This window comes from Coffea eugenioides, chromosome 1 (genome assembly GCF_003713205.1).
Source record: "Coffea eugenioides isolate CCC68of chromosome 1, Ceug_1.0, whole genome shotgun sequence".
NCBI classification, from domain to species: domain Eukaryota; kingdom Viridiplantae; phylum Streptophyta; class Magnoliopsida; order Gentianales; family Rubiaceae; genus Coffea; species Coffea eugenioides.
Window position 1 is genome coordinate 3,292,557 of NC_040035.1, and position 25,641 is coordinate 3,318,197.

Sequence of the window (25,641 nt, forward strand, 5' to 3'; positions counted from 1 at the left end):
TCTTTGTGTTCTTATATAAAACTAGTTGTACAATAATACTCCAGTACGTCTAGGAGAATTAGTCTAGGAGTCTATTGCTTAGACTAGTAGTCTGCTACTAATTTTATATATCTTCCGATTGTACCAGAGGACAAATTGGGGTTCTTCAATGAATAAGATTACCGTTTCTTGACAATTATTCTTAACACTTTCACAATTCTTACGATTTATAATTCATAAATTTGAAAACAAGATTAATAAGGTTTTGCAAATATTCTTAGCCCTTTTTTACTATATACTCAAGCAATTAGATCATAAATCATGAAAAGAGTTCATATTTCATGATTCATGAATCATGAATAGAGTTCTTGCTTTCTACTCCGCAAAACTACATATTGAATCCATGAATTTGTAATTATTCTTACCAATTATTGTTAACACTTTTGCGATTCTTACACAATATTTGATTTTTTTTTGCAATGATTCTTGGTCCTTTTCTTTGCAACTATACCTGATACTATAGGATGAAGTTACGTGATAAGCAGCAATACATTAGAAAATGAAAAGTTAGCCCTGATACATGATCATTTCCTTACAATATCTTGTTCTATTAATTTTATCATATATTTGCAATACTTTTTAAAATTATAAAAGAAATGTAAATTATCTATTCATGACTTTGTTTGTCCAACATGCAAAGTTATAATCTTGTATTCGTCCCTACTAAAAATTGTTCTTAATTGTGTCATGATAGTCTAACCAATACCAGTTCTTAAATTTAAGCATGTATACATCAATACTGTATTTGTGCAGCATTATTGGGTATGATACTTGCAGCATTATTGGGTATGATACTTTCTTCTTCTTCTTTTTATGCAATCATAACTAGCAATAATTATAACTGCATAGTTAATTAGCCTTGAACTTATTGAATGAAAATACTAATTTCTCAATTTAATGAATGCTACGTAGTTTTCTTAGTACAAATTACAATAAATCCTTTATAAATTAACAATCTAGGAGTTATACAAATTCTATTAATTTAAAATTAATTAATAAATTAGTAATTTATTAATTTATTGAGTGTGCTTACAATTCAAATAAACACTCGTTTAATCAACTAAAGTTTTATTTTATTTTTATAAACATATGAATTATTCTAGTAATAAAAAGATGTTAAAAGTCTAAATATGCAAACTAGCTATTGGATTATCCAGATGATGAAAATGAGACAAGTTTAGAGGTCTCCAGTTTAAAAGAGATTATTGTTGGCATTACTGAAATTCATGCTAATGATGAAAGTTAGAGATGATATAGTAACTTTGGAGCCTATTACAGAAAACGAAGCACTTAAAGCATTGTTAACTCTTCATAATTTATTGCAATATGAGAATTCATGTCCAAAACAGTTAGATACAATAAGGAAAATTAGGAATGAGGTTTGGATAGATTTAAATTTCAAGATAAAACAAACAACAATAGACTTATGTTTCATAAATTTTTATCTCCTTTTTCCTAAAAATATGTTCAAGTTCAGGAGTACCAACTGTAAAAGTTTTTTATGTTATTTGAAAGAAAATTATTCATTCATTAGTAAATTCGGGCATGTCATCTTGTATTATATTATCCATGAAAGTATATGGAATACTTTTAGTGTGAAGATTGTTTGTTGTCCTACTTTTAGAATAGACAATGAGAAATTATGTTTATGTATTTACTCTTATTAAAAATATTCTTAATTGTATCACTACATAGTCCAATCAATACGAATATTTGATTTCAAGCATGTATACATTAGTACAGATACCATTAGTATTACTAGTGATAAAGAGCACACTCAATCTATGCGTAATTTAAAACAGTCACTGTTTATATGGAAGAAATTGGTATAAAATTTTAATAAAAAAAACCTTTGATAGAAAATTTGAGAGAAAATTTATGGCTGGTTATCGATGAAAGTTAGTTGTGCTATTGGATGACAATAGATAGAAATATGCTAATCAAATAATAAAAATATAATTAAGTGATTATGATGATAATGTTGAAAATTTAAAAGTGACAAGTATGGTCTAATTAAATTTCACCTATTTGCACTCCGGTTATTATGTCATCAATTCATTCTCATTAATTTGGACTAATACCATTACGAATGCATTTTTTAAACATTTCTCTATGTTCTACCCGCAAATATAATAAAAGAATCATATTAATTACTTATCATATAATAAAACAACATATTACTTCTCCTACAAATATTCCATCTCAACTAATTAATTAACCATTCATTTACTCCTTTACAATTATTAATTCCTATTATTGGTTTAATTAATTGTACATATTATTCCAAAATTTCTTCCAAAATATTTAAATTATCTACTCTTTTGTCAATTTATGTAATTAAATGAATCAAAATTTATCTAATTCTGCACATACATATATCATTTATTTTTTCTAATTTCTTTTCAGTTATGTATCTAACTTTGCATGTTCTTTTTTTTTTTTTTTAAGATCCGAAATGAAATTCATTGCTAAGTCATAAGTTACAATGATCTAGTTTCGCACGCCAGTACATGAGCTTTCGTTACTAGTGTTCTCTCAACCCTAACAATCTGGACTGCAAAAAAGAACTGACCAATACATAAAATGTCTTCGATTATTGAGCGAACCTGTGGAGGACAATTGTCTGGTTTAGCTAGAGCGTGAAGTAGAAGGAGAGAATCAGTTCTAACAAGAACAGGTTGGCAGGAAACGGTGCACAGGTGCCTGAGAGCCAACAAACATGCTAGAGCCTCCGTCTGCAAAGATGTCAACGCATGAACTTTAGTGGAGTGCTGAAAAATCACATTACAAGTTCTATCTTCAACCACCCATGCTATGGCTGCCTTATGTATCTGAGTTGTTGCTTTAAATGATCCGTCAATGGTTAGTACCAGCTGACAGTTGTGATGATTTGTCTGTATTCCATCAAAAAATAGCTCTAGATTCCTTATATTGATTGGCTTCTTGCAAGCGTTAAAGTTTGAACCGTGTTGGAATTGACTCTCCTCTTGCCATGGCAAACCCTTTCGATTCATGCTCTGCACTGCCTGCAGTATCTGCTCTGGGCTAGATTGTACACCTTCCCATATAAATTTATTTCGCTCCAGCCAGATATTCCATAAGATGTGGATAGATAAGATTAAGTCCTCGTCCTCAGGGGTCTCTATTATCCATTGTTGCAGCCAAATAGATAATCCATTGTTGCAGCCAAATAGATAAAGGAATTGGCCGGCACACCTGTCTCGAAGTTAAATCCCAGCCGTGATGCTCTCCATAGTCTAATTGAAGTTTGACAATGCAGGAATAAGTGGGAAGACGTTTCTTTATGCTCGCCACAACGCAGATAAACCGGGGACGGACAGGAATTTCTTTGGAACAAAGCCGAATTAATAGGACAAGCATTATGCAATAATCGCCACACAAAGAACTGGATACGCGAAGGAATGCTTGAGCTCCAAAGCCTCTTCCAAACCCTATGTGGAATCGATGGCCCATCAGATGATGAGGATGATGACGCACTCTGGCTTTGAGCTATAGTTTGGGCCAAATGATAACCTGACTTAACTGAATAATCCCCGCTTCTTTCGAACTCCCATATCATATGATCTTCTCCTCCAGACTGTGGGATATAAATGGTGAGAATTTTACGGGCTATCTGATTAGGGAACAACACTTTAATCAATGACTCCCTCCAGTTCCTAGAAGAGTCAATCAAGTCCGCAACTTTCATATTTAGCAATTGGGGCAGATTGGAAATGTCGCAAAGGGGGTTTTGGCAATCAGGAATCCAGTTGTCCTCCAACTTTATTTTTGTTCCATTTACCACTCGCCACTTTAGCCCCAGCTTTAGTAGGTCTCTTCCCCACAGGATGCTTCGCCATCCCCATGTTGCATTAGTTGCACAACGCACACTTAGAAAGTCAGTTTGTCGACAGTACTTGGCTACAAACAAACGGCTAAACAGATTCTCCGGCTGAGAAAGTATTCGCCAAGCTGTTTTGGCAACTAAGGCACTGTTCATTTCTTCTGTGGACCTCATTCCTAACGCCCCTCTGAATTTGGACCGAGTTAGAATAGACCATGCTTTCCAATGAATTCCACGCCCATCAACATCCCCCGTCCAAATGAATCGCCCTATATATTTATCAATTGACTTGGCTATAGTGCGCGGAACACGGAACATTGAAAGGGTGTACTGTGACAGTGCACTTAGCACATGTTTTGCTAACACGATTCTGCCCAAAACTGAAAGATTGGATGACCTCCATTTCCCAATGCGCTTGGAGATTTGTGATTTGAGATGAGCAAACAACTGAGATTTTTCTTGGGAAAAATCCATATTGAGCCCTAGGTATCTTCCCATTCCTTCTACCACTTGAATATGAAGTATTCTTGAAATGGCCATTTTGATTTCAGCGGGCGTGTTGGGGCTAACAGCAAGGCTAGACTTAGCAAGGTTAATTTCCTGCCCTGAAACATCTCGGTATATATCAAGCGCATCTTTTAACTTCCCAGCCACCTCTATGGTACATTTAAAATATACCGTAGTGTCATCTGCAAATATCAAGTGGGATAGAGGGGGACCACCATGACAAATCCGTAGCGGCGGGCATGAGTTCGTCTCTGCAAGATTTGTTAGGAGAGAGGACAGAGCTTGTTGGCATATAATGAATAAATAAGGAGATAACGGACAGCCTTGACGGAGACCTCGAGTGGGATAAATGATAGGTGAAGGCACCCCATTAACAATAATTGGGTAAGAGACTAAGGATATGCATTGTGAAATGATCCTGATCCAAGAATCTGGCAAGCCCATTTTATGAAGCATTGCTACTAAAAATTGCCAAGATACCCTGTCATAGGCTTTGCTGATATCGAACTTTAAGGCCGCTAAATAGGTATTACCCTGCTTCCTCTTCCTTATAAACTCCAGCACCTCATGAGCTATAAGGACATTATCCGAGATTAGTCTTCCTGGGACAAAAGCATTTTGATAGGGGGCCACCAACTTTGTGATCTTATGCCTTAGCCGATTGACCAACATTTTGGTGACAATTTTGTACAAAACATTACAGAGGCTTATCGGTCGAAAGTCTGAAACCTTTGTGGGACACGGTGATTTTGGGATGAGGACAACATTTGTGTGATTCAAACCTTCTGATGCCAGCCCCGTATGGCAAAACTGTAAGACTGCTTTGGTGACCACTGGACCAACTATGTCCCAGTAATGTTGAAAAAATCCCGCCGGAAACCCATCTGGTCCTGCGCCTTACATTTGCCCATTTCGAAAACTGCCGCTTGAACCTCATCTTCAGTAAACTCCTGTTGTAAGAAACTTCTGTCTTCATCATTTAAACAACCATTTACACTGGCTAAGATAGGCTCAAATTCAGCCAGTCTTTCCTGATTTAGGGAAAGGTCTATAGAACCTCTGGTTGTTTGGCCTCGATATAAATTCAGAAAGTAATGCGAGATGTGATTACTGATGGCAGTTGGGTCAGAAATCCAGTTACCGCCGTCATCTAACGAATTGGAGATATGCGTTTTAGCTCTTTTTTTGTCATCCATTGATGATAAAACTTTGTGTTACGGTCCCCTTGTGACGCCCATCTGACAGAAGATCTTTGAGCCCAGTAATCTTGTTTGCAATCCAATAAGAAATCCAGATATTTCCTCAAATGGCAGTCATACTGAATTGCCCTTGTATTGTTGATTTGACCCTGGAGCCATTGTAGGTGCAATTGGGTTTGATTGATCTTATAATCCAAATTACCGTATGACGACCTATGCCAACGGGTTAGATGTGTAATAGTATTCTGAAGGTTCTTAGTTACCCCTTGCATTTTATTGCCTGCATTTTGCACATCTGGGTTCCTCCATACCATGCTAACAATGGTTCTACATGCAGAATCTCTGGCCCAAAAGGATTCAAATTTTAAAATTCTATTCATTCTCTTAGATGCCTGTTTCGTATCAAGAATTAGTGGACCATGATCTGAACGCATGCAGAATCTGGGTTCAAATTTTAAAGGATTCAAATTTTAAAATTCTATTCATTCTCTTAGATGCCTGTTTCGTATCAAGAATTAGTGGACCATTTTATTGCCTGCATTTTGCACATCTGGGTTCCTCCATACCTTGCTAACAATGGTTTTACATGCAGAATCTCTGGCCCAAAAGGATTCAAATTTTAAAATTCTATTCATTCTCTTAGATGCCTGTTTCGTATCAAGAATTAGTGGACCATTTTATTGCCTGCATTTTGCACATCTGGGTTCCTCCATACCTTGCTAACAATGGTTTTACATGCAGAATCTCTGGCCCAAAAGGATTCAAATTTTAAAATTCTATTCATTCTCTTAGATGCCTGTTTCGTATCAAGAATTAGTGGACCATGATCTGAACGCATAATTGGGAGATTTCGAAGCATTGGATTGGGAAATAATTGCAGTCATGACTGAGTGACAAAAGCCCTATCTAATCGTTCAAAGGTGGCATGAGAACCTGACCTTGAATTTGTCCATGTATACCAGACGCCCAGGTGTTGTAACTCTGACAGCCCCAAGTCGGACAAAAAGGAGCGAAATTGGTGCGAACCCTTTGGAGATCTTTTGGAAAAGCTGAGTCTATCTTGATCATTTAAAATCTGATTAAAGTCTCCCACAATGGCAAACGGTTGATTACAAGGGAAAAGTTTTGACTTTACTTCTTGCCAGACATTGTGCCTTTTTTGCAAATTAGGATGACCATAAAAAAGAAACAGGACCCATTGGAGGCCAGAGAGCTCAGTTACCTGTACACAGAAATAATTAACATGCTTTGAAATAACTTGGACCTTAACTGAGTCACACCAAGCTAAACACAAACCGCCACCACCTGCAGTAGTGGGAGGTACCAAATCCCAAAAGGAGAAATAAGAGGCGTCTAACCAACTAACAAGCCTTTTAGTCGTGCATTTGGTTTCCATGAGAAATAAAACGTTAGGTGCATGAACCCGGGGCAAGTTTGACAGAAATTGAAGTGTAAGGGGTTGACCCATCCCCCTACAGTTCCAGCTTAAAATCCTCATGGGGCATGAGGTTGGTGTTCTGGGACAACCACTTGCAAACCCATAGCAGATTAGTCAAAATGGCCCAGAGTGAGACTGTCCAGATTAGAGCCAAGTTCACCAGATAGACAGGCATGCCCAATTGGAGCCTGACAAATTGTGAGCGAAGACTAGAAATTAGGCAAGGGATCCAACAGCAATTAGATTCTGCCTCCGCTTGAGCTTTCCTCTTCGTGCCTCGAAGAGTTGGGAGTTCAGCTTGGTGACCGAGCACTTGGAAAGTGGCATCCGGTGGACATGAAGACCCCCGTTAGGAGCATTTTCTTCATTATGTCTATTGTTCATAAATTAGAAAACAATATTAATAATGTCTTGGGTCTTTTCATCTGGGTTAACGATGAGTGAACCCATAGTGAAGGTGAAGGGATACCTTTATGGTGGAACCTGCCTATGGTAGGAAGACGGAGACGTTAAATTGTTGTACAGCGCGTGGAGAGGAAATATACGAGAACTGTCTGCGGATGCAACCAAAAAGTACACTGACTTCCGTACGAGTTGGGGCAGGAAGTGTTTTTGCATGTTAAAACCAGAGGCATTTATGTATTTGTAAATGTACCCATTACGACTGGAAAAATGTTACAAATGCCTTGGACAAAAAATTTGCATAAAGAAGGTACCGAAATTTTAAGAAATAATACATGATTATCGCACACGCGTGGGGGATAATAATTTGGAAGAAGGAAAAGTAGAGGTAAACGAAAGGATTCAAGCCTTCATTATATTTATATACATATATAAATTTAGTGACCAAGTGTTCAGCTTAAGTATCCGGAAAAATGGTCCCATGACTATCGTTATGGTAAAAAAACTTATTATAATAGGTTATAATAAATTTAGCAACCATTTGATTACCTGTTGGACTTATCCACTTGAATAGGATTATGCGTAAAAATAAGGAAGTAAGTTTGTCATCTAAAATAGTAAGTTAACGTAATAAACTAGTAATTTTTGCAGCCCAAAACGTGAATTGAAAGTATTACGAAACATAGTTTTTAAAGAGATAAATTACAATTTTTATCCTCAATATACTTTTGAGGGAGTAAGTTTATTCGAAGTAATAGTATGTTTTTATACATAAATAATCATTTTTACTTATAACATAGTAAATTTCATTAATGACAAAAACATGCTAATTTATGGCAAAAATTCTCTATTATACTTAAAAAACTTATGCCAAGCCCATATTTTATTGTTATTTAAAATAACACTAAAATGTTTTATTAATGATTAAAACTGAGTACCTTACTTAGTAAGTAATGTTAATATACTTGTATAAATACTTGATAGTATGTGAAAAAATTAGTATTTTTGAAATTTATACATAATTAAATTTTTTCTATTGTAGTTTAAAAAAAAAGTAAGCGAAATTTTTTTTGCGCAGAGCACCAAAATCCACAAGTCAAAATAGTTGGTCTGAAAGGGAAAGATACAGCTGATTAGCATTGTTTAAAGCACCAAATAAATAGATGTAAAATGCTGGTTAAAAGCTGGTACTTTGACATATAATAAAGGAAAGTCATAAAAATCAGGCCATTTATGGAAAAAGTTTTCATTAATAAAAATTCCAGCTCTTCACGGCTTTCTTACCAGTCCTCCAAAGCATGAGCAAAGTGCCAATAATTGAAATAGTAATTTTTTCGATTTATACAGAATTAATTTATTTTTTGCAAATAAAAAAATAATTGAAATTTTTTATCAAAAAGCACATAAGTCAAAAGTATTGGTCTAAAAGGGAAAGGAATAGCAGATATGTACAGTACTTGTATTTCACGTTCGAAGGACTACAGTGCTGTTTTTGACAATACCCCGAAAAATATGTAATGCAAACGGAACTGATTCTTCATTATTTAAAATACCAAATCTGTGATTGTGTTTTAACTGTTATCCATTGGTATTCTAAAGTATCATTTTTTCATCCAATATCACCTTTTTAACACCCGTTTTCCCTTAAAAATTTTATTTATTGGATGAAAAAAAATAAACCTTTTATGCAATAAAACACTAGCTCTTTGTAGCTTTCCTCCATTATAAGAACAGAGTACCCATTTTTTTATAAAAAAATTTATTTATCAGATAAGATAAAAATTAACTCGTTTTTCAATAAAACACTAGTTATTTATGGTTTTCGTCTATTATAAGAACAGAGTACCCATTTATAAACAAAAAAATTTATTTATCGAATAAAATAAAAATAAATCCATTTTCCAATAAAACACTAACTCTTTATGACTTTCCTTCATTATAAGAACAGAGTACCCATTTTTGCATAAACAAAATTTATTTATCGGCTAAACTAAAATTAAATCCATTTTTCAATAAAACACTAGCTCTTTATGACTTTTCTCCATTATAAGAACAAAGTACCATAACAAAATTTGTGGATAAAATAAAATAAAATAAATCTATTTTTTAATAAAACACTAGCTCTTTATGACTTTCCTCCATTATAAGAACACAGTACCTACCTTTCCATTAAAAAGTGTAGTTATCGAATAAAATAAAAATAAACCTGTTTTCTAATAAAACACTAGCTCTTTATGACTTTTCTCCATTATAAGAACAAATAATCCATTTTCGTATAAAAGAATTTATTGGATAAAATAAAAATAAATCCATTTTTCAATAAAGCACCAGCTACTTATGGCTTTCCTCCATAAATTATCTATTTTCATACGTTAATTTATTAGTTAGATAAAATCAGAATGAAATTAGGTTGAACAACAAATTACCCTTTACGATGAAATTGAAATACAGAAAAGTAACCCATAGCAAGTTTTAACTTCATTTCCAATACAAAAATATGCTACAAATTCTTTTGGCAAACGCAAGACACCTCATTCATAAAGTCTCAAGAAACCTTTCCAACCATTATGCAAAAGCAACTTATTCATTCTAAATTTTTAGCATCAATTTGATTATCAGTTGGACGTATCCACCTGAATAGGATAATATGTATTTTCTGGGACACGAGACATAATAGGAATTAAACTTGTATTAATGTAGACCTAACAAAATGAGAAAAATAGCATAACAATTAATAAGAATAACAGAGTTGGTATAACAAAATTAGTTTAGTCTACAAATTTATTTTTTTCTGCAGATAGTTCGCGAATATGACATTCAACCACTAAACAAAAGACATCTATATCTGTCTATATGTATTGCAGAGAGAATTTTAGATAAGGAGCTTTTCAAATTGTCAAAAGTTCGAATACTATTTTATTACAATTTTGCATTTCTAAAATTAAGAAATGTTTATCTCACAACTAATCCTTTAACTGCTCGTACAAATCCTATAATCGTGCTCATGTTTTTCCCACATTTCCCTCACATTTTCCCCACTAACCAATAAAATTAAAACTCCCAAATTTTAACTAACAGATAATAACCAACCATGTCAAATTAATATCTTTAAATTCCAATTAACATCTCACATTTACTGCTGACTTTACTGATAGTATTAACTAACAGTTATTTCTGACATTCACATCTCACACTTACCACATTACTCATAGTAATAACTAACTGTTAATTTAAGATATTCGCAACAACGAAAGTCACATATCCAAAATTTAGGAGCATGTTGAAATTATAATTTTCACAATTCAATGTATTTTATTGCCATAATATAGTTAACTCTCGGAATCATTCACAAAACTGCTGCACACTAATCCAATTGACCCCATTTAATTTGCCATCATATAAATTCAATACAGTGAAAAAATTACGTATCATACATTTTTTCACTAAGGATAAATCTCAGTTACAAACATTTCAGTCAGTGACAAAGCCAAGATTTTTTTTCTAGTGAGGCTAAAATGGGTACTCAGTTTTTATAATGGAGAAAAGCCATAAAGAGTTAGTGTTTTATTGAACAATGGATTTATTTTTATTTCATCCAATAAATAGATTTGTTTATGCAAAAATGGGTACTCTGTTCTTATAATGGCGGAAAGCCATAAAGAGCTAGTGTTTTATTGAAAAATCGAATTTTCATGTATTTTATCCGACAAATAAATTGGTTTATGGGAAAATTGGTGTTAAAGAGGAGGAATTTCTCTAGAGGGGTTGAAATGGGTACTCTGTTTTTATTTTTATTTCATCCGATAAATAAATTTGTTTATGCAAAAATGGGTACTCTGTTCTTATAAAGGAGGAAAGCCATAAACAACTACTATTTTATTCAAAACCGAATTTTCATGTATTTTATCCGATAAATAAATTGGTTTATGGGAAAATTGGTGTTAAAGAGGTAAAATTTTATGGGAAAATGATACTTTAAGATACCAATGGATAACAGTTATAACACAATCACAGATTTGACATTTTAAATAGTGAAGAATCGGTTCCATTTCGATTACATATTTTTCGGGATATTTTTCAAAAATAGCACTATAGTCCTTCGAACATAAACTATAGGTACTGTACGTATATGCTATTCTTTTCCCTTTTACACCATTCCTTTGACTTATGTGCTTTCTCATAAAAGATTCTCATTCATTTTTTTAAATGGAAAAAAATTAATGAAATATGTATAATTCGAATAAAATAGTATTTTAATTATTGCCATTTTGCTCATATGTTGCAAGACTGATAAGAAAACCGTAAAGCGTTGCTATTTTTATGAATGGCAACTTTTCTCGTAAATGGCCTGCTCTTTATGTCTTTCCTTTATTATATGTCAACGCACCTGTTTTTAACGAGCATTTTACATCTAATTTATTTAGTACTGTAAACAATGATATTCAGAATGTTTCTTTCCCCTTTAGACCAAGAACTTTGACTTGTGGATTTTTGTGCTCTGAGAAAAAAGATTTTCGCTTACCTTTTTTTTTAATTGCAAAAGAAAAAATCAATTTCCCCATAAATCTCAAAAATGCTTATTTATACACAAACCATCAAGTATGTATACAAGTATAATAACCGTACTGACTAAGTAACGTACTCAGTTTTAATCAGTAATAATACATTTTTGTGTTATTTCAAATAACTCTAAAATATGGGTTTCGTATAAGTTTTTTAAGCATAATACAATATTATGGCCATAAATTAGCATGTTTTTGTCATTAATCAAATTTACTATGTTATAACTAAAACTCATTATTTCTGTATAAAAACATATTTTTACTTCAAATAAACTTACTCCCTCAAAAGTATATTTGGGATATACTATTGTAATTTATCTCTTTAAAAAGTATGTTTCATATTACTTACAATTTACCTTTTCGACTGCAAAAGTTACTAATTTATTACGCTAACTTACTATTTTGAATGACAAATTTACTCCCTTATTTTTACCCATAATCCTATTCAAGTGGATAGGTCTAACGGGTAATCAAATGGTCGCTAAAATTTTTAGAACCTATTATATCATATCTAAAACTGTGTTGTTTACCATATCGATAGTTATGGGACCATTTTCCTGGATGCTTCAGCTGAACACTTGGGTACTAAATTTATATATGTATATAAATATAATGAAGGCTTGAGTCTTTTCGTTTACCTCCACTTTTCCTTCTTCCAAATTATTATCCCCCACGCGTATGCGATAATCATTTATTATTTCTTAAAATTTCAGTACCTTCTTTACACACATTTTTTGTCCAAGGCATTTGCAATATTTTTCCATTGGTAATGGGTACATTTACAAATACATAAATGCCTCTGATTTTAACATGCAATAACACTTCCTGGTCCAACTCGTACGGAAGTCAGTGTGCTTTCTGGTTGCATCCGCAGACGATTCTCGTGTATTTCCTCTTCACGCGCTATGCAACAATTTAATGTCTCCATTTGGACTGTATATAACATCAACACGTATCGGTCTCTGCCGACCTTCCTACCATAGGCAGGTTCCCACCATAAAGGTTTCCCGAAGGATGAACCCATGGACCAGGGGCCTGGACGGTTGTCAGACAACCGTCCAGAAACTTTTCATGGCCAAGATGTGATGGCCCATCATCAACGGCCAAAACGAAGCCATGTCAAAAATTTATATCAGCTGAAGAAGACGGCATCGTTTTATTGAGTGGCAATTTAAAAAATAAAAATTTTGGAAACAGATGGAGCATCATCGTCAAACAGCATTTGCATATAACAAATTTATCCCGCCCAAATTATTAATGAAAAGTTCATTTTTATCAGAAATCCCCATTTCACTTTCCCCATTTCCCAAACTCTTTCCCCGTTGTCTGCTAATGCAAAAAATCATTCCACAAAAGAACTGCCATTTCACTCCACAAAATCACTCCCATTTCACTCCCCGTTGTCTGCTAATTTCCAAAACAACTGCCTGAATTCCTCCTAAAGAAGACCCACGGTGTTTTTTGGAGGAGGAGAAACTGCATAATCCAAGGCCCTGGGGTGTTGCAATAGTTGGAGATTTCAGATTTAATCGAGGACAACTGGTGGCACAAGATCAACGAATCCGTTGAATGGCAAGATGGGATCTTTTACACTCTCTGCGCTGCCTATGCCCTTGTCTCCTCTGTTGCCCTTGTAATGTTTATCCGCAACATTGATACTCTTCATTTCTTTACATTTTTTTTAATTCATTGGGGTCAAAATTTTCTAGAATTTTCGAGTTAATTTCTTATTTTAGTGAGTCTTGAAGTTTCACATTAGTTTTCGTGGGATGGATTGAAGAAATTTTGGAGCTTTGTTTATTTCAAGCTGGGTAGCTCAGCTGAGCAGTTAAAAGTGTTGAAATTATACTTGTAAAAAAGTTATCTTTTTTATTTTTCTTCTTTAGGTTGCAAGCTTAGTTAGTTTGCGTACAACATATATATCAGTTTGTACACATAAAACAACAACATGTAAATACTATTAAATCAAGAGATTGCCATAATGTGTACCAACTAAAATACACCGTGTACCAGAATAATAACATGATGTCAAAACTAAACAACGGGTGATAAATAATTGTAACTTGTACGATTTAAAAAATAAATGTGAGCAAATAACCCTTTTGAGGAGGTTCGTTGTTTCAAGAGAAAAGAACTAGTAATTTCTCTGTAATGTCTCCTAGTGGAACAGCACAGGCTTCTGCAAAAGAACTTATTAATTCCATTGTGGAAACTATTGTTAGGATTTTTGGTTAGATATGAGTACCTCTCTTTTCTTTAATTTAATGCCTGTAATTACTTCACTACTTTCTGAACAAATCATTATGATTGCAGAGAACCATGTTATTGTTGGAGAGCTTCTTGAGACAAAAGCTGCCCAGTAGGTTGACTTGAATACACCCAAATCCATAGTTGGAGATTCCAATTGGAACCCTGATCCTGAGGCATCACATGATACTGGTGGTTATAGCATTGGCTTCTCGCTGACTGTTTTACAGGTAGGTCTCTTATGCTTGTGATTTTTTTTTTTTTTGTTAAGGTTGAATTTCTTACTCTAGTGAAGTGCTTCTGCAATCTTTGCAAGAGCAAAGTTTGTATCTTATCTTCATTTGTCTTGACTGAATAGTATCTGTCATCAAATTGGAGTTAGTTGCAGTTCATCTACTTCTCATCTCTCCTCGCCTATGTAGAGTTTGTTTTTATTCGCAATTTGCATCATGAAAAAATCAATTGGACCATGCGGTCTTGCATAACTTAAGGCCAGTATACGAGTCATGAAAAGTGTGTGATTGTTAAAAGTTCTTAACTCATAATCTAGTGGAGGAATAAAATTCAGACAGTTTTATTTTAAATCTGTACAAAACTTCTGTTGCAACCACAATTTCCCAGTCTTATTTAGATAATTTTACCATTGAATGCCTGTAAGGCATTATATTTGTCACTGGTATCAAACTCCACAGTCCTCTTTCTCGGTGTTTTCCACATACTTCCCTTCAATCTTGACACTCTTGTACCACTTAGCACAGGCCATGTAGACTGCCAAATCTATTATGGTTAGACCAGCCAAGAGGAAGTAAAACCTGTCTAAATGACCGTTGTTAAGGTTTATTGGGATCCAACCAGGCATGTCATCTTTGGCAGATATTCTCATGACCATGCTCAATAGAAAAGACTGCTAACATAGTTTCTCAGGGAAATCGAGATCATGCAAAGTGCACTGCCAAAGCTTTTAAGTCCATCAGGAGCTTGATCGTTAAAGAACTCCAGTTGGCCTACGTACATGAAAACTTCTGAAGCACCTATTAAAGCATATTAAGGGACCTGCCAGACGATGCTCAATGAGCTTGAGCCTTCACAGTTTGTGCAATCTATTCTAGCATATTTTCGCCTATAATTCTTCACAGTTCCAGCCGAAAGCATTGCCATTACTGCTATTGCGAATCCAATCCCCATCCTTTGAAGCTCTGTGAGCCCTTTGGAATCTTTAGTCTCAGTGAGGTCTTTAGCACCACTCTTCTTAATTCTGATTACTATTGGATCGAGGACTCTCCTATAGAAAAATATGACAACTGCCACGCTCAATATGTCAAAGCTAGACATGCTCGCAGGAGGGATCTTGAAGTTCCACATCTTTGTCTTCATGGCTGCACCTTACTCAATAAATATGGATGCCATCTGAGTCAATACCACTGAATAAATTATAGTACATAGCCAAATTGGCAGTAGTCTCAGTATGCACTTAACTTCTTCAACTTGAGAAATAGGGCATAGACGCCACCAGTTATGATATCCCTGTTTCTCATTGAAATCTCTTGAAGCAATGAATGCAGCTATATCCAAGAACCTGTGGTACACAAGGCAATCCTGACTTATGATTTGATCAAACAAATTCTATAAAGCTAGGAGCAGACTTGTTGTTAGATTGGCTTCTATTGGGCATCAAAAGCTTTTAGAACTTACTTGAAACCATAGGTGTGAACATCTTTCTCGAACCAGTTACAGAACTTTCCTTTCCTTCAACTTCAAATAATTCATCATCACTTTGTGGCCCATGCACTCTTCAGTTCCTTATTACTGCTACTATTACTTGGGTAAACCTGAAAATAGGATTTCCATAGGAGCTGAAATGCCTGTATCTTGTGGTGCCTGCGAGGAAGAGTACCAATGCTGCCAAGGCAGATGCAGTAGATGCCCAAAACCCTATTGCCCACATTCCTGAATTCTCATAGTAGCCCAAAATGATGTTGAAACCTGCATGCCTATTTGTTTAATGTCCTTTCTGACCCAATCAATGGTAAGCTACGATTTGTTGATGTCTAATTGTTTAAATTGTTTAAGCTTTTCTTTGATTGAAATGACTAAAATATACTTTCCTTTACTAATTGCAACAATCTTAATTTATGGTTTTACTGTAATTGAAATAATTTCACGTGATAATTAGCTGCATAAGTAACTCATAGGGGGTGATTTATATGCTGCAGTGATTCAATTTTGGAACGGCCAACCACTGAAGATGCTGAATATTCCATAAAATTGTCCATGTGTTTGAGCACTAAACATAGTTACCTGATGATTTTTAAAAGCATGATCGATTGTGAGAAATTCTTATTTGTGAGATATTCTTATTTGCCTGAAAATTTCATCATACACAATTTTCTCATTATCATATTTTGTTCACATGAAAGTTAAAATTCTGTGATGGAATACTCAGTTAATTGGGGATGAATGGAATATAGGTGACCATAAATGTCTCTTATTTGAAATCACAAAATTGATTGATAGTTAATGTTAAGTTACAACTGGTGCAATTAGGTTGGCACACCACGATTAATATATACTCATTTGACTCACAATTGGGTTTGTATACTCATTTGATATTGCACAAGGCATTGTTCATCTCCTTGACTCACGAGTTGATTCGTCACGGGTTCGAGAGACTAATATCTTACGACGACTGGTGAAATCTAAATACTATTTATAACTTGCATTTTTAATGCATCTGTTCCATGGCTTTAAATTATATAACTAGTGTGAAAGTGTAATCAGTAAAATTATATTTATATGTTGCATAAGCAAACCTTGGGATTAATAATGACAAAATAATTTGATAAGTCGGTGGATTTCAAGGAATTTATATTGCAAGTCACAGATGTGCCTCAACAGTCTCCACACAATAGGTATATGTACTGTAAATAAGAGTTTATTTATATTCTATCTTGGAATATAACTAAATACTAAGTTATATTATTAGGATGGTTAGGTAAAACTTGTATGTCCAATTATCTGGTTCTCATGACAATGTATACCTCGTGTTTCAGCTATGATTGTGGTGTGTTCATAATGAAATTTCTGGAGCACTGGAATGGAAGATTAGGCATACGCATTACGGAGGTATATATATTATTTTGATTTATAGAAATTTTTTGGAAGCAAGTATTTTGATGATGACTTATGTATAACATGTGGTGCTGATTATTTCAATGTTTGGATAGGACAATATGTGGAAGTATCGAGTGCAATATGTGTCTATAATGGTTGCAACTGAGCATAACGAATGGGCCGAATCCATCCTTGAGTTGTTAATATCCCTCCCCGACGAAAAAATCAGTTGTAATAAATGATTGACAAATATCTAGTAATTTATAGTTGTGTTACGTAGAAATTTGTACTTGTGTTGTGTAGAATTATCTCCTTTTGGGATTACTGTTGGGAGCAAAGTTCATTAGTTATGAAGTTTTTACTACTAGTGGGACATGTAGAATTTTTTGTTGGGAGCAAAGTTCATTACTGTTAGTACATGTAGAATTTTTTGTTTGCGGTAGACAGGATTGGCATACCACGATTAATATATAATTTCTTGTACTCAATTAAAGAGATGTATATGGTCTAGAACTATTCTGCATTGATTGCAATTGTCAAACTACTATCTAATATAAAAATAAAACAATCATTTTAGTATTACATTGATCCAATCCAGTTCCAAAAAAGTCACAAGATTTGACATCTTAGCATACATATTCATGGAATGCAATTAGTTTCTACCAATTTATATCATAGGTAGTTGCACTTCTTTGTCGCTAATATGTATGGGAGTACTGCTCTTTGACCTTTCCACAGAAGCCACAATGGGGGTCTGGCAATCATTGAAACAAGCAATAAATTATTTAAATCAAATATTCAGTGTTTATAAAAGTATGCCCTACAATAGTCTTGTAGCAAGGTATGAATAATTCTAAATAATAACCTTAAATAAATTTTTTTAAAGAATTACTGACTATTAAGAATTCGGTGAATGAGCTGTACTTTGTCTTGCTCACAGGATTGTTAGGAATCAAAAGTGGGAGATTGGATCTTGAATACGGATATTATGAGCAGCCAGTATTTGAGGAGTGATTTCAGGTTCACCGGGTTAGATTTCAGTATTGTACTGAATAAGATACTGTAAATTTGTCCAAAATCTTGATTATCCACACAAGTGCAATATCTCACTTACTATCCTACAAGACTGCATATCTGAGTGAATAACTGTGGATGATCCAAAATTTGTTCACTGAATGACTGTTATCACGAGTAGCACATTACATTAGTTGCAAAGTCATGCTAACACTGTGTATAACAGTAAAATAACTAATTTGTAAAAATTAAATACACATTGTGTCCAAAATTTAAGATGCTATGATGTACGAAAATTATGATGCAAATGTGTACATAATGTATAACAACGTGCTCAACTGAATTAACAATATGTAAACAAAAATCAACCGAAAGTAATCTAAACAAAAATCAAAATTCGGTACATACGTGACCATAAATGAATACATTGTAAAGTTATACTACAAACTTATGGGTTACTATGAATATAACACATAACCAATGCATTAAATTGAAGTAACTATGCAACAAATTTGAAAAGGTCTTTTTGTAGTGTGTACCAACTAAAATACACCGTGTACCAGAATAATAACATGATGTCAAAACTAAACAACGGGTGATAAATAATTGTAACTTGTACGATTTAAAAAATAAATGTGAACAAATAAATTAATAATCTGTAAAAAATTTTGTCCAAAGGTGTAATCATGTGTCCAAATGATATAGTTATTTCAAAACAAAATAACCAGTGGTACATGGTATCAATCAATGCGTACAACATATATATCAGTTTGTACACGTAAAACAACAACATGTAAGTGCTATTAAATCAAGAGATCGCCGTAATGTGTACCAACTAAAATACATCGTGTACCAGAATAATAACATGATGTCAAAAATAAACAATGGGTGACAAATAATTGTAACTTGTACGATTTTAAAAAGTAAATGTGAGCAAATAAATTAATAATCTGTAAAAAATTTTATCCAAAAGTGTAATCATGTGTCCAAATAATATAGTTATTTCAAAACAAAGTAACCAGTGGTACAAGGTATCAATCAATGCGTATAACATATATATCAGTTTGTACACATAAAACAACAACATGTAAATGCTATTAAATCAAAAGATCGCCATAATGTGTACCAGCTAAAATACACCGTGTATCAGAATAATAACACGATGTCAAAACTAAACAACGGGTAATAAATAATTGTAACTTGTACGATTTAAAAAATAAATGGGAGCAAATAAATTAATAATCTGTAAAAAATTTTATCCAAAGGTGTAATCATGTGTCCAAATACAATAACGATATTTCAAAACAAAATAACCAGTGGTACATGGTATCAATCAATGCGTACAACATATATATCAGTTTGTACACATAAAACAACAACATGTAAATACTATTAAATCAAGAGATCGTCGTAATGTGTACCAACTAAAATACACCATGTACCAGAATAATAACATGATGTTAAAACTAAACAATGGGTGATAAATAATTGTAACTTGTACGATTTAAAAATAAATGTCAGCAAATAAATTACTAATCTGTAAAAAATTTTATCCAAAGATGTAATCATGTGTCCAAATGCAATAACGATATTTCAAAATAAAGTAACCAGCGGTACATGGTATCAATCAATACGTACAACATATATATATATGTTTGTACACATAAAATAATAACATGTAAATGCTATTAAATCAAGAGATCGTCGTAATGTGTACCAACTAATACGTACAAAATGTGATATTACTATGTCAAAAATAAATAACATGTGATGAACATCCTATCACTAATATGTACACCTTAATAACCAATGTGTACAAGTAAAACATTAATTTGTAACAACTAAATAACTAACAGTGAACTATAATGCACATTATGTAAAGTATAAAACCCTCTCTCTTTTTGTTCGTAAATAGCGTTTTAAGTGACTGATACGGATCAGCCCAAAATATATTTGTAATTTGTTCTTCACAATCAAGCTGCTCTGCGTGGAAGAATGACGGATTTTCCAATTTTTGTTCTTCAAAGTATCGTAGCATTGCACCAGTTTCACCATACTTTAATCCCCTCTCTCTTTTTGTTCGTAGATAGCGTTTTAAGTTATCACGAGTGTAGGCAATATTGCCTAATCCACCTGCCTCTTTTCCCATGAGTTCATGGGATTGTTTCAAGGATATTCCTGCATCATTTGCAATCTCAGCTTGGGTTCCTTGAGAAATACTTACTTTTCTTTGCGAACGCATCATATGAGCACATTCTGAAATGTGTAGTGTGTGATTATGCTCGATTACCAGATCTCGAACCTGATACTTCATTGTTTCTCTGTTCAAAATTATCCCCATTTTAGCTTCACATCCGGTTTTTGTTTCAGCCCGAGTTCTCTTTGGTTTTACATCTCTTTCGTACCGTGGTTTGAAACCTTCTTTGCAACATGTGTACCTTCTCGATGTAACTACACCGTCTTTATCCTTGTTCAAGTAGTCTTTCCGAACACTGAACCCAACAACTAATCCGTACTTATTGTAGAAGTTGTATGCCTCATCTTCTGACTGAAACTCCATGCCGATCTTAGGACACAATGCTTCCTCCATTGTACTGTATTCGACAAAAGCATTTTTTGCTATTATTTTTCAAGACAAACAATTATTTTTATTTTTATTTCTTTATTCACATCATAAGCACTTAATTATTTGTATTCACATATGTACATACTTTATAACGACGTGTACACATCTTACAACATTTTGTAAAATAATTTTTATGGATGTGTATCTTCTCTGTAATAGGTAATCACATAACTCTAATAATTTGCATAGCATATTTCACTATATAATATATACATTTCAAACAAATATTATAACCAATTTGTGTATAATATCAGTATTTACATACTTTACAATCATATGTACACACTTTATAACAATGTGTACACCTTTTATATCAACTTGTAACATAACAAATGCATGTATGCCTCATACACTTTTACATAGCGTAAGGTTTGACAGAATTCTCAAAATCTGTACATTGTCATCTATATCGTTTATGTATTTATTTAAGTTGGTCATATTGTTAAGTTATTTTTACGCTTATGTTATTTTATTTGTACACATCCTCATTTATATTTTGAAATTCTGTACGGGATCTTTATTGTACAAGTTAACCATTCTCTCTAAAAGGATAATGACATACTTCTTATAATTTTTAAATCATGCTTCACTAAATAACACATTTATTACAATCAAATTACATATAATATTAGCGTTTACCTTGGACAGAGTTCACCATGCAGTAAATTTCAGATGGGCCGCTCACAAGTCTCGGCTATGCATTTGTTACTCGATGAATATCTATCTCAGTCATCCACTACTTAAATCGGCGTGTATTGTTGCTGCAGCGGATCTTCACAATTATCTTGTGCACACCTCAGACAAGATGCCCGTTTTGATAGGGTTTATTTAAGAGTTGGAAGAGAAGAAGACAAAAATTTATGTCTATGTTATGCGAAATAATTTGTTGAGAGGAGAAGAACAGAAGGAGCTACAGCGACAATGTATTGTGTTCAGAGAAAATCCACTACCGCCATTTTCTTCCCACATCTTTTAAGTTGAAAGAGTTTTAAAACCCGCCGATTGTACCAAAAGTTGATTTTCAAATTTTGATTTTGAATTTTTCATACCCTTAACGGCCAGACCAAACGGAGTTAAAAGTTAAGCTTGTATTAAAGCAACAATCCTCTACACTCATCTCCATTTTGTTCGATTTCGTTTTGGCCGTTGATGATGGGCCCACCACATCTTGGCCATGAAAAGTTTATGAGCGGTTGTCTGACAACCGCTCCAGCCCCTCGTCCTGAACCCATGTGGCTGACAAATTGTCTTAGGTCATTTCAATCTGGAGCCCACCATCACAACACTCATTTAAGTTCCCGTAGCCTTAACCCACACCAAAAACAACCTTGAATTTTGCTTTTCCTAACGTGTCTTGCTCCTATTACATCCGTACCACATCAAACCACTTTACCAATGCATTGGTACAAGTCACTATACCAATTCTTAGAATTTTCATATTTTCCATCTAACTTTGTGATAAATAACTCACCTAATGCAGCAGAAAAAAGTTTCATATGTGCAAGTTTCTGGAATGGTTATTGAATGCGTTACCGTAGGGGCAAATTTTCCAGCATATGCTGATTGACCATGTCTACCATGTATTGCAATGCCTTCCGTCTCACTTCTCAATGTCGTATACGGGGCGTTTAGTGCTTTCTTTCCTTTACTCTGTATTCTGAGATAAATCGGTCAATATTACCTTTCTTTGTTTTTGTCAACCATCATGTGAGGGGTATAATGTACATTTTCTTTCATTTCCATTAAAGGCGGATTAGAAAGTTCTCAGGCTAACAGGCACCTCCCCGGAGGAAAATCTTATGAAGCCGAATATTTGTCAGGATATAAATCTCTTGTGCAAGTACTACTTACACATGTAGTTATGCAAAAATTGTATCATGGGACTTGAAATCTCCACCTGATTGAATGCTTAAAACTTCCTAAGCCACCCATGTTTCTTTGGGATTTGAGACAGGTACCGTTGAGATTTTTGTGCGATTATTGTATTTTTTTTACATGATTTGATAGTAAATTTTATTCAAATACACAAACTCCATATATCAGTACAACCATATCTCTAAGCAAATATTGAAAAGAAAACAACAAACGCATCAATTACATCAAAAGCCATCTGTATAGGTAACAATTAACATAGCTAAGCTGATCTTTTAATTGTGAACCCGAGTGATGCAGAGAGCTGAAAGTCTTCGGCAACATGCACTGAGATGTTTTACACCTCCAGGCATTGGTTCATATAAGTTCCACAGAAAAAGTTAAGTTAGGACCATCACATTATATAGCCCAGCACATGTTCTTATCAGATTTGTCTCTGATTTTGTTTCATTTGGAGTAATCCAAAGAGTAGTTCTTAGCCACTTACGCATGGAATGGTTGCAAGTGTTTCTCGTAAGATAGGAAAGCAACTTGATATAGAGCAGGGGCGGATTTACACTGGGGGCTGTGGGGGCCTTAAATTTCTATAATACCCATAAAAATTTGATATAATTTCGAATGTGCCTCTGGAGTTTTGTATATTCATTACTTTTTATACTCCTAAAGTTGTCTTTGATTTTACCTGTTACTACAGCTACCGTAGAAAGGGTTTTTTCAGTTATGAATATGGTGAAAAATTGGTTATGAAATAGAATAGAAGACACTTGGATGAATGATTGTTTAGTTACTTTTATTGAGAAAAATATGTTTCGTGAAGTTCAAAATGAAAAGGTTGTAAACTTGTATTAATATGAAAACTTGTCATGAGCAATTGTAAATGGTTTAGTTTGTTTTTTGAAATAAAATTATTATTGCATTAATAATTTTGAATTTGCCTTTTTATGTTTTTCATAGAGTATATGCATCATTTGTACTTGTTGGTGAATATTTTTTTCTTATAAAACTAGAAAAAGAGTAGGTAAAAAATTTTAAAGTTATTTTGCCCTCACTGAAAATTTTTTCTGGCTCCGTCACTGATATAGAGTATCTTTGTTGAGCTGCTATAGCGGAGCAAAGGACAAGTGGAAAACCTACAAACATTTTTTGTAGTGGTCGGCACTATACATCCATGCACATCAGAAGCTGCTGCCAGGCTAACACTGATACAACTGGCTGCCAGACTGACACAACTGGTAGTGATGTCAGACCGGCAACAATAGTTTAATATCACACCATTGTCAAAGCCGTAAATGTCTGATTTTTTTTTTTTTTGCAATATTCTGAGTAATTAGCCTCTAAAGTATTTTGACTTATAATCTTGGGATAATTTTAGAAACCTCCATTGAAATTTCTAACAATTTCACTGGTCTCCTCTGAAATTTATAAAATAATAATTACCTCCCATTTGTAAAATTGTGGGCCCAATTACTTACATTATATGGGTAAAAATTACTCATATACCCTAAGACATTATATTTTATTAGAAACTAAAATCTGACTATTGAATAATTAAAACACTAATTAACTATTGGTAACGGATGTAACTATCAGAAATTTCTTTTAATGATGAATGGTGACTTGCAATTATAAAATAATGCCAATTGATATACTAAATAACACTATTTTGGTGACTGATAATGACCAAAAATCAATTTTATGCAATGTGAAAAGAGGAGTTTTAATAGAAGGAAAAAAAATATAGGGGAAAAGAAAGTTGTTCATAAGAAATTTTTTTTGAAACTCTTAAATCTGTGGTAGTTGTAAACTAATTCCGTGGAAGTAAAAAAAAAAGGAGGGAAACCTCATATTATGTGATATGACTGATCTATTTTTGCTGAATCTTGTGATCATTAGTATAGTTTTGTTATTGTCTAATGCAATGAATGTGAACTTTTTGAATAGTAAAATATGTGTGTTAATTGTTTCTAACTTCTAAGTATTTTTATTCTTTTACTAATACAACTTATATACATGCAAAAGGGGTATTTATGGAATAAAAGTTTCATATCTTTTCTTAAGGCATTTTTTTTAATGCTACTTTTTATGACTTGGACTAATTTCATTACAAAAATCTTAACCTTATGGGAGATTTGTGTAATTTTCAAACCTCAAGGAAGGATAATGAAATTGTTAGAAACTCAAGGGAGGTTTCTGAAATTATCCTATAATCTAATCTAAAACCTACCTGTGTTTTAGATGATTGGTTCTTTAATTTGTTGTTGAATGAGAATTGGCAAGACAAAAAGATAAAAATAAAGAAATAAAAAATTTTCCCTTATGAGCCCTTGTTAGATGAGAAAAAAGGAACCGATTAAAGTGCACATCTTTACAATGCGAACCTTAAAATTTGTGGCAGCTTTTGAGAAAAATTTTCCGAAATAAATACTTGTAAAAAACCAGTCATGTAATTGTAAAAAAAAAGATTAAGATGATTCTTACTAAAATTGAGTCTCATGGTCTTCCTTTTTCTCCATAAAATAAAAAAAGTCAAATTTTTGAACACCTAGAGAGTTGATTTTCTTAGCGTAAATCATAGTCAACCATTGATTAGATATCATAGTGTTTGGATAGGAGATTATTTACCCAAAAAAATAATAATAATGCACCTAGCATGCCCTTCCGACCAATTTTCTTTGGTATCTATCAGGCAGTAGGGTAGATGCTCGAGGAAAGCTAAAACATTATATTTATTTCAAAATTATTCATGTTTATGCACTACTTTTTTTAAATCTCGAGCCATA

At 33.5% G+C, this 25,641-nt stretch overlaps 1 pseudogene; it reads right to left on the minus strand.

Annotated features, from left to right (window-relative positions):
- Positions 1-14,917: 14,917 nt before the first annotated feature.
- Positions 14,918-20,953, minus strand: LOC113765577 (annotated as a pseudogene).
- Between the last annotated feature and the right edge of the window lie 4,688 nt (positions 20,954-25,641).